The 15075-nt window shown below is 38.4% G+C and overlaps 1 protein-coding gene across 1 annotated transcript in view; it reads left to right on the forward strand.

Moving 5' to 3' along the window:
• EYS (eyes shut homolog) overlaps nt 1-15075 on the forward strand; it is a 1828849-nt gene that overhangs the window by 1624843 nt on the left and 188931 nt on the right.

A 15075-nucleotide genomic window follows, 5' to 3' on the forward strand; every position in this document is an offset into this window, starting at 1 on the left:
ACACTTCAAAATGAGGTAGGAGCTGTAAATTGAATTTGAAATTGCAATGGTAACAACCATTAGAGTATAAAAGATTAGTGTATCGTGTCTTAGCTTTTCCATTTGTTCTGTAATGAGTGGCAACGCCCCCATAAAATGTTTGCTTGTCTTCATTGTCATTTCATAGTGGCATGTAGCTAGGCATCACCTGCTGAGATCTTTTAGTTATTACTCTATATCCAGGCCAGATTACCTCTAATCTAGCTCAGCAGTGTAACCTCATCTTCTGAATATCAAGGGGAAAAAAGAGCCTATTTCAGATCAATTTCTAACCACACATTTAGACTAATAACATCTTCAAACATTTAATCCTTCATTTTAGTTGCTACACTTTCCATCTGCAGTCAACATTCTTGAAACTGTACTCAGGATCTCTGTTTCATGTACTAATTTGTATTTGGTTAGATTAGTTTGCTACGAACATCCAAGCATCTCAATTGGAGGTAGCCCCTATTGCTAGAAATAAGGGGGGAAAAGAAAATATCCAACCAGGTTTCAGATAAAAATTTAGAATTGTATGTGGTTTTCCCCATTTCTCTCATTGTTTCAGTTAATTGAGCATTTAAGATATTTACCCGTATATCCTTTCATTAAAAGCAGTTTAAATTTTATAGGGAGCAAATATAAAAAGTTTCAATTTTCTTTTGTCACTGATATCAAACGTCTGTAAGATCTCTCTTTACTTTCTCTTAACGTAATATCATGCAGGTTCCAGAACCTGATATTCATGTTGACATATTAAAAGCATGGTTCAGCCTACTTTAGTTTAAACTTCCACTTTATACCTACTTTGGTGGTTCCAGGCCCTTCCCAGTTGGATAGTCCTCCAGTTCATGAACTTGAATGGAGAAAGAATGTGATACAGTCTTCCTGATGCCTTTCTATCTCTCTTTTGCTTCTAGTTTCTCCAGATTTGGGCTGTCTTAGGGCAGAGGGATTTTATTGAAAAAGATTCAAAGGTTTTCTTCTTAACGGGTGCCATTTTGGTTCTGCATATTCTCCCTACAACAGAACCTCCATGCTAGATCTCTTGATACATGCACATGTCAGTCTTCACCAAGCCCTGCACTAGGGGCCACGCCATGGCCCCAGTTGCCTGAGGGAGGAAAAGTTATCTGGTTTGCTTCTCCCAGCCTTATACTTCACAACTCCTTACCTGCTGGTGTCTCCTTACCCAGTAACAGAGCTGGTTTACTCTAGACCTAATGAAGCTTAAGAGGCCCCCACCTTACACATGTCCTTCTGAGACCTGGGAGTTGCTAGAAATTGCAGTAGATTGTTATAGTTCTCTTTCAGAGGGCAAACTATGTTGGTAGTCAAAAGTCATTTCCATGTAAGCATTTCCTGTGAAGAACCTAAAGAGATTTCAGAAAAAGAGGCCTAAATCTCCAAGCTTACTTGTAATTCACTGAGATTTCTTTTCTCATTGTAAATAAATATTCAATTTTATGCACAATTCTGTCTGTGCTTTTAAACCCATTTTTGTTATAAAGGACCAAAAGTCATATAAGCTGTGGACCCTACAAAATCTTGACTCACCTCTGCCCAAAAAGCAATCTTCTTTGGCAGGGTCCTGGAAAGAAACTCAAGGCCAATGCTAAAGGTCAGTTTTCAAAGAGTTATAAACCTGACTTTCACACAAGTACATAATGAACACATGACAAATTTATTTATTTATTTCATTAATGAAGGAATGGGCACAATGGTTAAAGCTGGTTCAAAGAGAATTCAAGAGACTGAGAACGTATAATCACTGAATGAATGCCAAAATAAGATTACTAGATTTGAGACGAAACTGGTTAGCGCCATACAAGGGAATAAAATGTAATTTTTGTGGTTTTCTTTTCTACCATTTTATACTCATTTGCTTCTCCAGCAGACAAAAATCTACAAGTTAGCATGTAATTTCAGAGTCTGGGCCTAATTATTAGTAAATAGTGAGCCAAAGAAAAGTGCATTCTTCCAGAGGATTACATAATCTTTAAGCAGACCTGTTAAATAATACTCTAGAAGGATATTAATAGAACATGCTGTTGTCCCTTAATCTTCTTTCTAAGCTTTGAACTTTGTCTGAATACCAGTCACCTTCTGCATTACCAGGAGATGGAAGTCCCAGCTGCTCAGTTATATCCCTCTGCTTTCCTTGATGTTTAACAGGCTGGAGATAATCATAAGCAAAAACGTACTCAGAAAAATAGACCCATTAAAGTCTTCCATCTTGTGAAAAGCAAATATACCAGTGCTATTATTAGGAGGAAAAAAGAAAAACACAGGCACGTTTTAGTGTTCCATATTACTTAGACAAAATGTATGCATCACAACAAAATATTTTGGTAAATTTTTAGTTTTTTCTCCTGCAATATCCATGTTTAGAAGTTATTTTAATCCAAGTCTGTTGGTTAAATGAAATTTGTGTATCTTTAAGACCATCCATCCATCCCTTCTTTCACACCACAAGCATTTGTGGAGAACCTCTTTTATGTTAAGCAGTGTGCTGCATGGGATTTACAAAGACTAATAAGCCATAGAATCTTTTTTCTACATACTCTTTTGCTTATGATAATCTCAGGTTTGTAAAACATTAAGGGCTGCAGAATAAAATGTGTTTTTTTTTTTTCATTTATGCATACAACGAGCAGTCTTAGTTTAAAACAGCCTAGATTTCACAGCCTGTTGTTTATCTTTTTGATCTCATTTCTTTCCCCCATTCTACAAGTGTCAGGTATTGTGAAAATGGATTGATGTGGGGTCATTTATTCTTGCTTGGAGAGTGTGACTGAAGCTGCAGGGTTTTTAGTTGCTTATAAAAGTGGATCACATATTTGGAAAGCATAACTCTTACCAATGTAAGTGTCACAGGGTTCTTGGTAAAGTACAAATGCAGTTTAAATTGATTTTCTAACCACTTTTATTACTGCCATCCTTGAGTGCAGCAACAAGGGTTGAGCATTTGTTTTACAGGGCAGAAAGCATTTAGGTCCTCTGCAAATCAGAGTTTCATTAAAGTCATGATTGCAAATACAATTATATTTAAATGAGAACAAACAAGATTAGATGTGGAAGAAACTGTGTCATTTACACCAAATTTGAAAACTCTCAAAGAGTTAACTGTTTCAAGGTTTGACTAAGAGAAAAGCCCAGTATCAAATTCCACACATATTTTTTACATCATATGTATGCAGCAAGGTCAAACAAGTAGGGGGGAAAAAATCTCATCTTCAATTTTCTCTACCCTTAGGTAATAATACAAGGAGAACTCATTTACCCTGATTGATCTTCCTGGGCATAAGAGACCTCTCTGGCTTAAATCCCATCTGAAAACTATCTTTCCTCTCCTTTTCTTATAGAATATTAACAGTTTTTTTTTTTTCCTCTACTGCAAAGAACAATCAAGCAAAATAGGAGATGCTAGTATGTTTTCCTTGCAAAAACTATTTATTAATGAGTTTTTAGGAGGGAATTATATACTAAAATCAGTTTGTTTTCTAACTAGAAATATGTATTATTGTTTTAAATCTACATGGCTCATTACTTATAGATTTCATTTTGTACACACACACACACAATTGGTAAATTGTCCTAATCATTATGATTTTTACATGTAGTTAGATATGTAACTGTTAAAATTGTGTGAAAATCTTGACAAACAAAATGAAAACAAGCCAAAATGAAAGCTGAAATAAAATGTGAGATATCTAGAATCCCTTGGCTTAGGTTTGCAAAATGCTTAAAACAAGTTTAAATAATTAATTTAGTAAGTAAACAAACCAATCTTTTTGGTTCAGCAGTAGACAAAATTCTTAGCCTTACCTTTTGTTCCTAGCCCATTTGCTGGCATACTATGTATCTTGGGAAAATCACTTAACCTTTTATACTACGAAAATGAAGTAATAATTGTTCCCCCTGCCCTCCCAAATATCAAGTGATTTGGAGCCAAAAGTTAAAACTTGCTAAAGATGTAAGAATATAAAGACTAAATGGAAAAACACTAGAAAATAAATTTGGTTATTGTTCATTGACATCAAAATGCAATTGTGACTTCAAGCAAGTACTTTCTTTTTTTTTTTTAATTTTTTTATTTTTTCAGCATAACAGTATTCATTATTTTTGCACCACACCCAGTGCTCCATGCAATCCGTGCCCTCTACAATACCCACCACCTGGTGCCCCCAACCTCCCACCCCCCACCCCTTCAAAATTCTCAGATCGTTTTTCAGAGTCCATAGTCTCTCATGGTTCACCTCCCCTTCCAATTTCCCTCAACTCCCTTCTCCTCTCCATCTCCCCTTGTCCTCCATGCTATTTGTTATGCTCCACAAATAAGTGAAACCATATGATAATTGACTCTCTCTGCTTGACTTATTTCACTCAGCATAATCTCTTCCAGTCCCGTCCATGTTGCTACAAAACTTGGGTATTCATCCTTTCTTTTTTCTTTTTTTTTTTTTTTACAGCTTTATAAACATGTATTTTTATCCCCAGGGGTACAAGTCTGTGATTCGCCAGGTTTACACACTTCACAGCACTCACCATAGCACATACCCTCCCCAATATCCATAACCCCACCCCCCTCTCCCAACCCCCTCCCCCCATCAACCCTCAGTTTGTTTTGTGAGATTAAGAGTCACTTATGGTTTGTCTCCCTCCCAATCCCATCTTGTTTCATTTACTCTTCTCCTACCCCCTCGACCCCCCATGTTGCATCTCCTCTCCCTCATATCAAGGAGATCATATGATGGTTGTCTTTCTCCGATTGACTTATTTCGCTAAGCATGATACCCTCTAGTTCCATCCACGTCATCGCAAATGGCAAGATTTCATTTCTTTTGATGGCTGCATAGTATTCCATTGTGTATATATACCACATCTTCTTTATCCATTCGTCTGTAGATGGACATCTAGGTTCTTTCCATAGTTTGGCTATTGTAGACATTGCTGCTATAAACATTCGGGTGCACGTGCCCCTTCGGATCACTACGTTTGTATCTTTAGGGTAAATACCCAGCAGTGCAATTGCAGGGTCATAGGGTAGTTCTATTTTCAACATTTTGAGGAACCTCCATGCTGTTTTCCAGAGTGGTTGCACCAGCTTGCATTCCCACCAACAGTGTAGGAGGGTTCCCCTTTCTCCGCATCCTCGCCAGCATCTGTCATTTCCTGACTTGTTAATTTTAGCCATTCTGACTGGTGTGAGGTGATATCTCATGGTGGTTTTGATTTGTATTTCCCTGATGCCGAGTGATATGGAGCACTTTTTCATGTGTCTGTTGGCCATCTGGATGTCTTCTTTGCAGAAATGTCTGTTCATGTCCTCTGCCCATTTCTTGATTGGATTATTTGTTCTTTGGGTGTTGAGTTTGCTAAGTTCTTTATAGATTTTGGACACTAGCCCTTTATCTGATATGTCATTTGCAAATGTCTTCTCCCATTCTGTCAGTTGTCTTTTGGTTTTGTTCACTGTTTCCTTTGCTGTGCAAAAGCTTTTGATCTTGATAAAATCCCAAAAGTTCATTTTTGCCCTTGCTTCCCTTGCCTTTGGTGATGTTCCTAGGAAGATGTTGCTGCGGCTGACGTCGAAGAGGTTGCTGCCTGTGTTCTCCTCAAGGATTTTGATGGATTCCTTTCTCACATTGAGATCCTTCATCCATTTTGAGTCTATTTTCGTGTGTGGTGTAAGGAAATGATCCAATTTCATTTTTCTGCATGTGGCTGTCCAATTTTCCCAACACCATTTATTGAAGAGGCTGTCTTTATTCCAGTGGACATTCTTTCCTGCTTTGTAGAAGATGAGTTGACCATAGAGTTGAGGGTCCATTTCTGGGCTCTCTATTCTGTTCCATTGATCTATGTGTCTGTTTTTGTGCCAGTACCATGCTGTCTTGATGATGACAGCTTTGTAATAGAGCTTGAAGTCCGGAATTGTGATGCCACCAACTTTGGCTTTCTTTTTCAATGTTGCTTTGGCTCTTCGAGGTCTTTTCTGGTTCCATATAAATTTTAGGATTATTTGTTCCATTTCTTCGAAAAAAAATGGATGGTACTTTGATAGGAATTGCATTAAATGTGTAGATTGCTTTAGGTAGCATAGACATTTTCACAATATTTATTCTTCCAATCCAGGAGCATGGAACATTTTTCCATTTCTTTGTGTCTTCCTCAATTTCTTTCATGAGTACTTTATAGTTTTCTGAGTATAGATTCTTAATCTCTTTGGTTAGGTTTATTCCTAGGTATCTTATAGTTTTGGGTGCAATTGTAAATGGGATGGACTCCTTAATTTCTCTTTCTTCTGTCTTGTTGTTGGTGTAGAGAAATGCAACTGATTTCTGTGCATTGATTTTATATCCTGACACTTTACGGAATTCCTGTACAAGTTCTAGCAGTTTTGGAGTGGAGTCTTTTGGGTTTTCCACATATAGTATCATATCATCTGTGAAGAGTGATAGTTTGACTTCTTCTTTGCCGATTTGGATGCCTTTAATTTCCTTTTGTTGTCTGATTGCTGAGGCTAGGACTTCTAGTACTATGTTGAATAGCAGTGGTGATAACGGACATCCCTGCCGTGTTCCTGACCTTAGCGGAAAAGCTTTCAGTTTTTCTCCATTGAGAATGATATTTGTGGTGGGTTTTTCATAGATGGCTTTGATAATATTGAGGTATGTGCCGTCTGTCCCTACACTTTGAAGAGTTTTGATCAGGAAGGGATGCTGTACTTTGTCAAATGCTTTTTCAGCATCTATGGAGAGTATCATATGGTTCTTGTTCTTTCTTTTATTAATGTGTTGTATCACATTGATTGATTTGCGGATGTTGAACCAACCTTGCAGCCCTGGAATAAATCCCACTTGGTCGTGGTGAATAATCCTTTTAATGTACTGTTGAATCCTATTGGCTAGTATTTTGCCGAGAATTTTTGCATCTGTGTTCATCAAGGATATTGGTCTGTAGTTCTCTTTTTTGATGGGATCCTTGTCTGGTTTTGGGATCAAGGTGATGCTGGCCTCATAAAATGAGTTTGGAAGTTTTCCTTCTATTTCTATTTTTTTGGAACAATTTCAGGAGAATAGGAATTAGTTCTTCTTTAAATGTTTGTTAGAATTACCCCGGGAAGCCATCTGGCCCTGGGCTTTTGTTTGTTTGGAGATTTTTGATGACTGTTTCAATCTCCTTACTGCTTATGGGTCTGTTCAGGCTTTCTATTTCTTCCTGGTTCAGTTGTGGTAGTTTATATGTCTCTAGGAATGCATCCATTTCTTCCAGATTGTCAAATTTGTTGGCGTAGAGCTGCTCATAGGATGTTCTTATAATTGTCTGTATTTCTTTGGTGTTCGTTGTGATCTCTCCTCTTTTATTCATGATTTTATTTATTTGGGTCCTTTCTCTTTTCTTTTTGATAAGTCTGGCCAGGGGTTTATCAATCTTATTAATTCTTTCAAAGAACCAGCTCCTAGTTTCGTTGATTTGTTCTATTGTTTTTTTGGTTTCTATTTCATTGATTTCTGCTCTGATCTTTATGATTTCTCTTCTCCTGCTGGGTTTAGGGTTTCGTTCTGTTCTTTCTCCAGCTCCTTTAGGTGTAGGGTTAGGTTGTGTACCTGAGACCTTTCTTGTTTCTTGAGAAAGGCTTGTACCGCTATATATTTTCCTCTCAGGACTGCCTTTGTTGTGTCCCACAGATTCTGAACCGTTGTGTTTTCATTATCATTTGTTTCCATAAATTTTTTCAATTCTTCTTTAATTTCCTGGTTGACCCATTCATTCTTTAGAAGGATGCTGTTTAGTCTCCATGTATTTGGGTTCTTTCCAAATTTCCTCTTGTGATTGAGTTCTAGCTTTAGAGCATTGTGGTCTGAAAATATGCAGGGAATGATCCCAATCTTTTGATACCGGTTGAGACTTGATTTAGGACCAAGAATGTGATCTATTCTGGAGAATGTTCCATGTGCACTAGAGAAGAATGTGTATTCTGTTGCTTTGGGATGAAATGTTCTGAATATATCTGTGATGTCCATCTGGTCCAGTGTGTCATTCAAGGCCTTGATTTCCTTGTTGATCTTTTGCTTGGATGATCTGTCCATTTCAGTGAGGGGAGTGTTAAAATCCCCTACTATTATTGTATTCTTGTCAATGTGTTTCTTTGATTTTGTTATTAATTGGCTTATATAGTTGGCTGCTCCCACGTTAGGGGCATAGATATTTAAAATTGTTAGATCTTCTTGTTGGACAGTCCCTTTGAGTATGATAGAGTGTCCTTCCTCATCTCTTATTATAGTCTTTGGCTTAAAATCTAATTGATCTGATATAAGGATTGCCACTCCTGCTTTCTTCTGATGTCCATTAGCATGGTAAATTCTTTTCCACCCCCTCACTTTAAACCTGGAGGTGTCTTCAGGTTTAAGATGAGTTTCTTGTAGGCAACATATAGATGGGTTTTGTTTTTTTATCCATTCTGATACCCTGTGTCTTTCGATTGGGGCATTTAGCCCATTAACATTCAGGGTAAGTATTGAGAGATATGAATTTAGTGCCATTGTATTGCCTGTAAGGTGACTGTTATTGTATTTTGTCTCTGTTTCTTTCTGATCTACTACTTTGAGGGTCTCTCCTTGCTTAGAGGACCCCTTTCAATATATCCTGTAGAGCTGGTTTGGTGTTTGCAAATTCTTTCAGTTTTTGTTTGTCCTGGAAGCTTTTAATCTCTCCGTCTATTTTCAATGATAGCCTAGCTGGATATAGTATTCTTGGCTGCATGTTTTTCTCATTTAGTACTCTGAATATATCATGCCAGCTCTTTCTGGCCTGCCAGGTCTCTGTGGATAAGTCTGCTGCCAATCTAATATTTTTACCATTGTACGTTACAGACTTCTTTTCCCAGGCTGCTTTCAGGATCTTTTCTTTGTCACTAAGACTTGTCAATTTTACTATTAGGTGACGGGGTGTGGACCTATTCTTATTGATTTTGAGGGGGGTTCTCTGAACCTCCTGGATTTTGATGCTTGTTCCCTTTGCCATATTGGGGAAATTCTCTCCAATAATTCTCTCCAATATAACTTTGCTCCCCTCTCTGTTTCCTCTTCTTCTGGAATCCCAATTATTCTAATGTTGTTTCGTCTTATGGTGTCACTTATCTCTCGAATTCTCCCCTCGTGGTCCAGTAGCTGTTTGTCCCTCTCCTGTCAGCTTCTTTATTCTCTGTCATTTGGTCTTCTATATCGCTAATTCTTTCTTCTGCCTCATTTATCCTAGCAGTGAGAGCCTCCATTTTTGATTGCACCTCATTAATAGCTTTTTTGATTTCAACTTGGTTAGATTTTAGTTCTTTTATTTCTCCAGAAAGGGCTTTTATATCTCCCGAGAGGGTTGCTTTAATATCTTCCATGCCTTTTTCAAGCCTGGCTAGAACCTTGAGAATCGTCATTCTGAACTCTATATCTGACATATTACCAATGTCTGTATTGATTAGGTCCCTAGCCTTTGGTACTGCCTCTTGTTCTTTTTTTTGTTGTGAATTTTTCCGCCTTGTCATTTTGTCCAGATAAGAGTTTATGAAGGAGCAAGTAAAATACTAAAAGAGTGGCAACAACCCCAGGAAAATATGCTTTAGCCAAATCAGAAGAGATCCCAAATTGTGAGGGGGGAGAAAGGGGATAAAAAGGGGTTCAAAAAGAAAAAAAAAAAAAGAAAGAAACTATTTAAAAAAAGAAAGCCGATAAAGAAAAAATATAAAAAGAGGAAATATATATATATATATTAGATAAACTATTTTAAAAACGTTAAAAAAGAAAACGGTAAAATTTAAAAAAAATTTAGCAGAAGAAGAGAAAAAGAAAAAAAAATTGAAAAAGAAAAAAAAATTAAATTAACTGCAAGGCTAAAAAATCATGGGGAGAAAGCCATGAGTTCCGTGCTTTGCTTTCTTCTCCTCTGGAATTCTGCCGCTCTCCTTGGTGTTGAAACTGCACTCCTCGGTAGGTGAACTTGGTCCTGGCTGGGTTTCCTGTTGATCTTCTGGGGGAGGGGCCTGTTGTAGTGATTCTCAATCGTCTTTGCCCCAGGCGGAGTTGCACCGCCCTTACCCAGGGCCGCGCTGAGTAATCCGCTTGGGTTTGCTTTCGGGAGCTTTTGTTCCCTGAACGCTTTCCGTAGAGTTCCGGAGGACGGGAATGAAGATGGCGGCCTCCCGGTCTCCGGCCCGGAGGAGCCGAGAGCCCGGGGCCCCACTCCTCAGTGCGCCCTCAGAGAACAGCGCCCAATGACTCCCGTCACCCTGGCCTCCGGCCGCGCTCCAAGCCGACCGAGCCTGCAACCGGTTCAAGGCAACCCCGAGCTGAGAGTCACTCCTGGGCTCTGTCTCTGTAGCCGGCTTCCCCGCTCCAATACCGGTAAGCTCTGAGACACTCAGACACCCCCGATCCTTCTGCGACCCTGCGGGACCTGAGGCCGTGCTGACCCCGCCTGGGCTTCACCCCAGTTAAGCCTCTGGAGCGATGTCCCTCAGCGGAACAGACTTTTAAAAGTCCTGATTTTGCTCCGTTGCTCCGTTGCTCCGCCGCTGGCCGGGAGCCGGCCCCTCCCCCCGCGGTCTATCTTCCCATCGCTTTGGATTCACTTCTCCGCCAGTCCTACCTTTCAGATAGTGGTTGATTTTCTGTTTCTAGAATTGCTGTTCTTCTTCTCTTCGATCTCCGTTGGATTTGTAGGTGTTTGCAATCTTTAGATAAGCTATTTAGCTGATCTCCCGATACCCGAAGTAGTCTCAGCTGCTACTTCTCCGCCATCTTGACTCCTCCCCAAGCAAGCACTTTCTAAGTAAACACTGCTGATTGTCACTGACCTAACAATTATCAAGTGTTGCCTTTGTTTTGGAAATTGGGATAGTGGTATTGCTCTGAGATAATTTTATCTCAAAATGATGTTAATACTTAAAATATCTTTGGAACATAGTTTTAGATTTCAGCTCCACAAATGGGAAAATGAGGTATAAGAGGGTTAAAAGATTCGTTCAGGTCAACACTGATAATAGAGACAGGATAAATCATACTCTTCTAGACTTTAAGTAAGTGCTTTCTGTCCTAAGCTTTGCAACATAAATCAACTATTTGCTCCATCACATAAAAAAAAAGTTAGTTGTCCAAAGTTAGTGATTTGGTAACTATTTTCAGCAGTTCTCTGAATTATACTTAAGGTAATTATACTCAAGGACTAGGCTATCTCTAAAAATTACAGTTTTGGGTCTCCTGGGTGGCTCAGTTTTTTACGTGTCTGACTCATGGTTTCTACTTGGGTAATGATCTCAAGGTTGTGGGATTAAGCTCCATGTGGGCTCCATGCTGAGTATGGGGTCTGCTTGAGTTTTTTTCCCCCTCCCTGTGCTTCCCCCTCTGGTCCTTCCCCCTGCTCGCATGCTCTCTCTCTTTCTCTCTCTAAAATAAATAAATGAATAAAATCTCTAAAAAAAATTATAGTTTCATCGCTTTGGACCATCTAACAGATAAGAGGTCTCTGTGCCTTCTTCCCCTTACTCTTAAATATGCCACTAACCATTTCTAGACTTCACTTTCATCATTTTGGTAAAAAGGGATTAAACTAGACTGAACTTTAAAAACTATTTTTCACGATCCACTAATAAGTATTCCTCAGGAAAAAAAGCTGAGAAGGGGCAAATTTTTCTAAGACAAATTCATAAAATGTCACGTGTCCATTCCCTTTTAGAGTTTCACAGTGCATTTCAACATGCTAAGGAATTCCTGTAGAAAATAACCCACTTAACTCTACTTAATAGAAGTTTCTGAACTTAATTCAACCAAATAATATTTTTCCAGGAATACCTATTAACATCACACTGAACATTTTCTTTCTCAGAAGTAGTCTGAGGAAACCCTGTGCCAGATGATACAAACAAGGTCCAGTGAGTGCAGTTTTTTTTCTGCTTTTCAAAGATTTCCAAAATATAAGAATGTACAACAACTGGGAATATATGCTGAGTTTAGTGTGCTTTAATACTGAGAATCCTTTCTTCACACCTGATAAATTGCCATAAGCTTCAAGATATTCATTGCTCTCTTTTCAGTCCTAGATTAATAGGACTTATGACAAATACAGATTAAGTTTTATAGAACTGACAGAAAATCATGTCTAAATACTGGAGTTGTGTTGAGGTAGGAAATTATGTGGGCATTAGAACTATGTGGTAAATTTATACCTGAATACTTACCTGACTAGTTTCCTCTCCAGGATTTTTTTTTTTTATTTCCTTCCTCAATCTACCCATCTAGACAGAAATAAAAGTTAAAGCCTCAAACCTGTTCTAGTCCTAAATGTGAGTCACAGTATTTATACTCATGATCAGAGAGTGGCAGTTTCTGCTCCCAAGGAGAGAAGGCTGGGTTGGGGAAGAGACTATAGAAAGGAAGAGTCAAAAGAATAAGGATTAGTGGAAGTGGAAAGAAAAGGACCTTTGTCTTAGCCAGGACAGAATGAAGGGGACTTGCTGCCTAGCTGACCTTGAACATGCACCACTCACTGTCACATTTGGCAGTCCTTGACACTTGAAATTTCCTTTGAACAGAGAATGAACCACCATACACCTTATTCAAGGAAGTAGACATGAATGGACACTTGGTCTCCAAAGGAGATGGGACTGCTCTGAGCCACTGGGGACTTCCCCCTGAACCAGAACAATAACCTAGGTTCAAATCTCGTATCTGCTCTTCTATGTGATGTTTGTACATGTCCTTCCAGAGTTGGTTTGTTTTTTTCTCATTTGACTAAAGATCACCCAGTCCTTTCTAATTCTAAATCTCTAAGCCTCTAAAGGCCCTTCCAATGCTATTGCTTGTAGTCTAGAAGTATATTGTCTAATTTAAGTATTAAGGGAACTCTAAATGCATGCTGATTTAAATATATTAAGAAATACTTTCTTATTTTATACTCTACCATTGTGTATATTAAACAACTATTTCTGTGCATATGGAAGACAACTGAGAAAATCTCTTAATATTATGGCCGGATGAAGTAAAAATCCAGAGAATGCTAGTCTGAGACAAATAACATTGACAGATAAATCATCAGTAACCTGAAACAGGCATAAGAGCATACTTGGGTGTACCTGGAGTGCAGTTCTCCAGAGTTGGGCTTTACTTTCTATTGTCTGATCTGTTTTACAGCTTTATAGAGGCAGAGGTCAACTTACAGATTTTTGTCAAATAGAGGGAAGAATAATTTCTTTCTAATGGAAGAGTACCCTAAATGTTGCAGTTTATTGCCCTATTGGACATTGACTAGTTTTATATCTAATTGAGCAATCTTAATATTGCTTCTCAAATATTCTTTAAATTAGTTTTGATGTCTTATTGATTCTCTCATTAATTACCTAGTTAAATAAAACCTTGATATACATTTGTAATCTATTGGCATGCATAATTTCACTGGTATAAATTATACTTTATTAAAATTGCTTGTCCACTTTCCTATCCTTCATTATTTTTCTATAAGAGAAGGCAAATTAAAGTGAAGACCAAGTGAGGAAACAGTCACAATGGAGAATAAGAAAGGCAGTGTCAATCCTCTTGTCACTTCTCCAGCAGCAATGTTCTCCATCATCCCATAAACTAGCTGTCCTGGGGACCACAACCAGCTCCTTGGGTATGAGACCTTGCAGTTGCACAGGGAATTCTGTTCATAAAAGGGCCTTCAGTAGAGGGTTAATGGTTTGGTGCCACCATATCAAAATTCTTAATAGATTATCTTTGATTTTGGCTCTTATTAGTGAAGTGAGAGGGAACAATGGGGCTTGTGCCATGGCCTTGAAGTCCTGGAGTCCCACCACCCATATCTCCAGGAAAAGTTCTCAGTCACCTGCTTTCTCACCCCCACCCCGATAGGGGCCTGGGCATGGGCACAGGAAGAGTCAGGGTCTGGTACATGACATGCCCATGTGCTAACCATAGGTCATGGTCCTGGAGGCCTGCATAAGCCTGCATTCACCCTGTGAGTAGCCTTATGCCTGAGGAAGTGCAGCATTAACTGGCAAGTAAAGAAAAATAACAGCTTGAGAGAGACTGCTACAGAGAGTAAGAAGCTTTTTTCTACTCTTCGAAGTAGGGACTCTACATCTTCATCTTGACCTGGGTCCCACAAATTATGTAGCTGGCACTGTGGGGGTGAAGAGTAAGGGCTCTCAAAGACACACTGCTTGGTATCCAAACTTCACACACTTGGAATGACCACTGCAGAGATACTAACCCAAAAAAGGTGTGATAGACAAAGTTTTCCACTTATCATTGATCCTCACATCTTTGTTTTATGTTTATCAAAATGATATATCCTCAGAGAACAAAATAAATCCCAGTAACTCTGCAAGAGATTATTTAAGGATCCATCATAATTATAGGAAATATGCAAAGTATTTATCGCTCTCTATTAGTTAACACAGAAGCCCATAAGGATATTCTTTTTGCCCAGAACTTATGCACTAGAAATGAAATAAACCAAAAAAATCTTCATGCTTGTCTCTAAAACCCAAGCTCATAAAGCCAGACCAGAAATACCTTAAATTTGTTTTTCTAAGATTTTCATGGATTTTATATTATGAAATTGTTCTCAAACAAGGAAATATTCCTCTCCAGGTCAGTTCAACAAGCATATATAGAGAGCACCTGCTATATGCTAGTCATTTTGTGAGGCATAAAAATAGTGCAGTGAATAAGTCATAAACCCTATGCTCAAGAAGTTGAAGGTGAATGAGGATACCACAACATAATGTATAAGGGCTGGTATTAAGAACTCTACATATTGATACACTACTAAAAAATATGTCACTACGAAGCCACAAACCTAAGTACAACATAAACAGAAGGAGAAGTGGAATATATGAACTTAAGTCCCTATACACTCACATTAAGCTCAATTTTGATATATTGCATCATTAGATAGCTATTACATACCACTTTTATACAACCAAAAGCACATTTAATGTGGTATAGACCTAGTTTTCACATATTCCTACGAAGTTCTCCTGTTTGATTTGCATTACAT

Source organism: Lutra lutra, chromosome 6 (assembly GCF_902655055.1).
Source record: "Lutra lutra chromosome 6, mLutLut1.2, whole genome shotgun sequence".
Classification (NCBI taxonomy): Eukaryota; Metazoa; Chordata; class Mammalia; order Carnivora; family Mustelidae; genus Lutra; species Lutra lutra.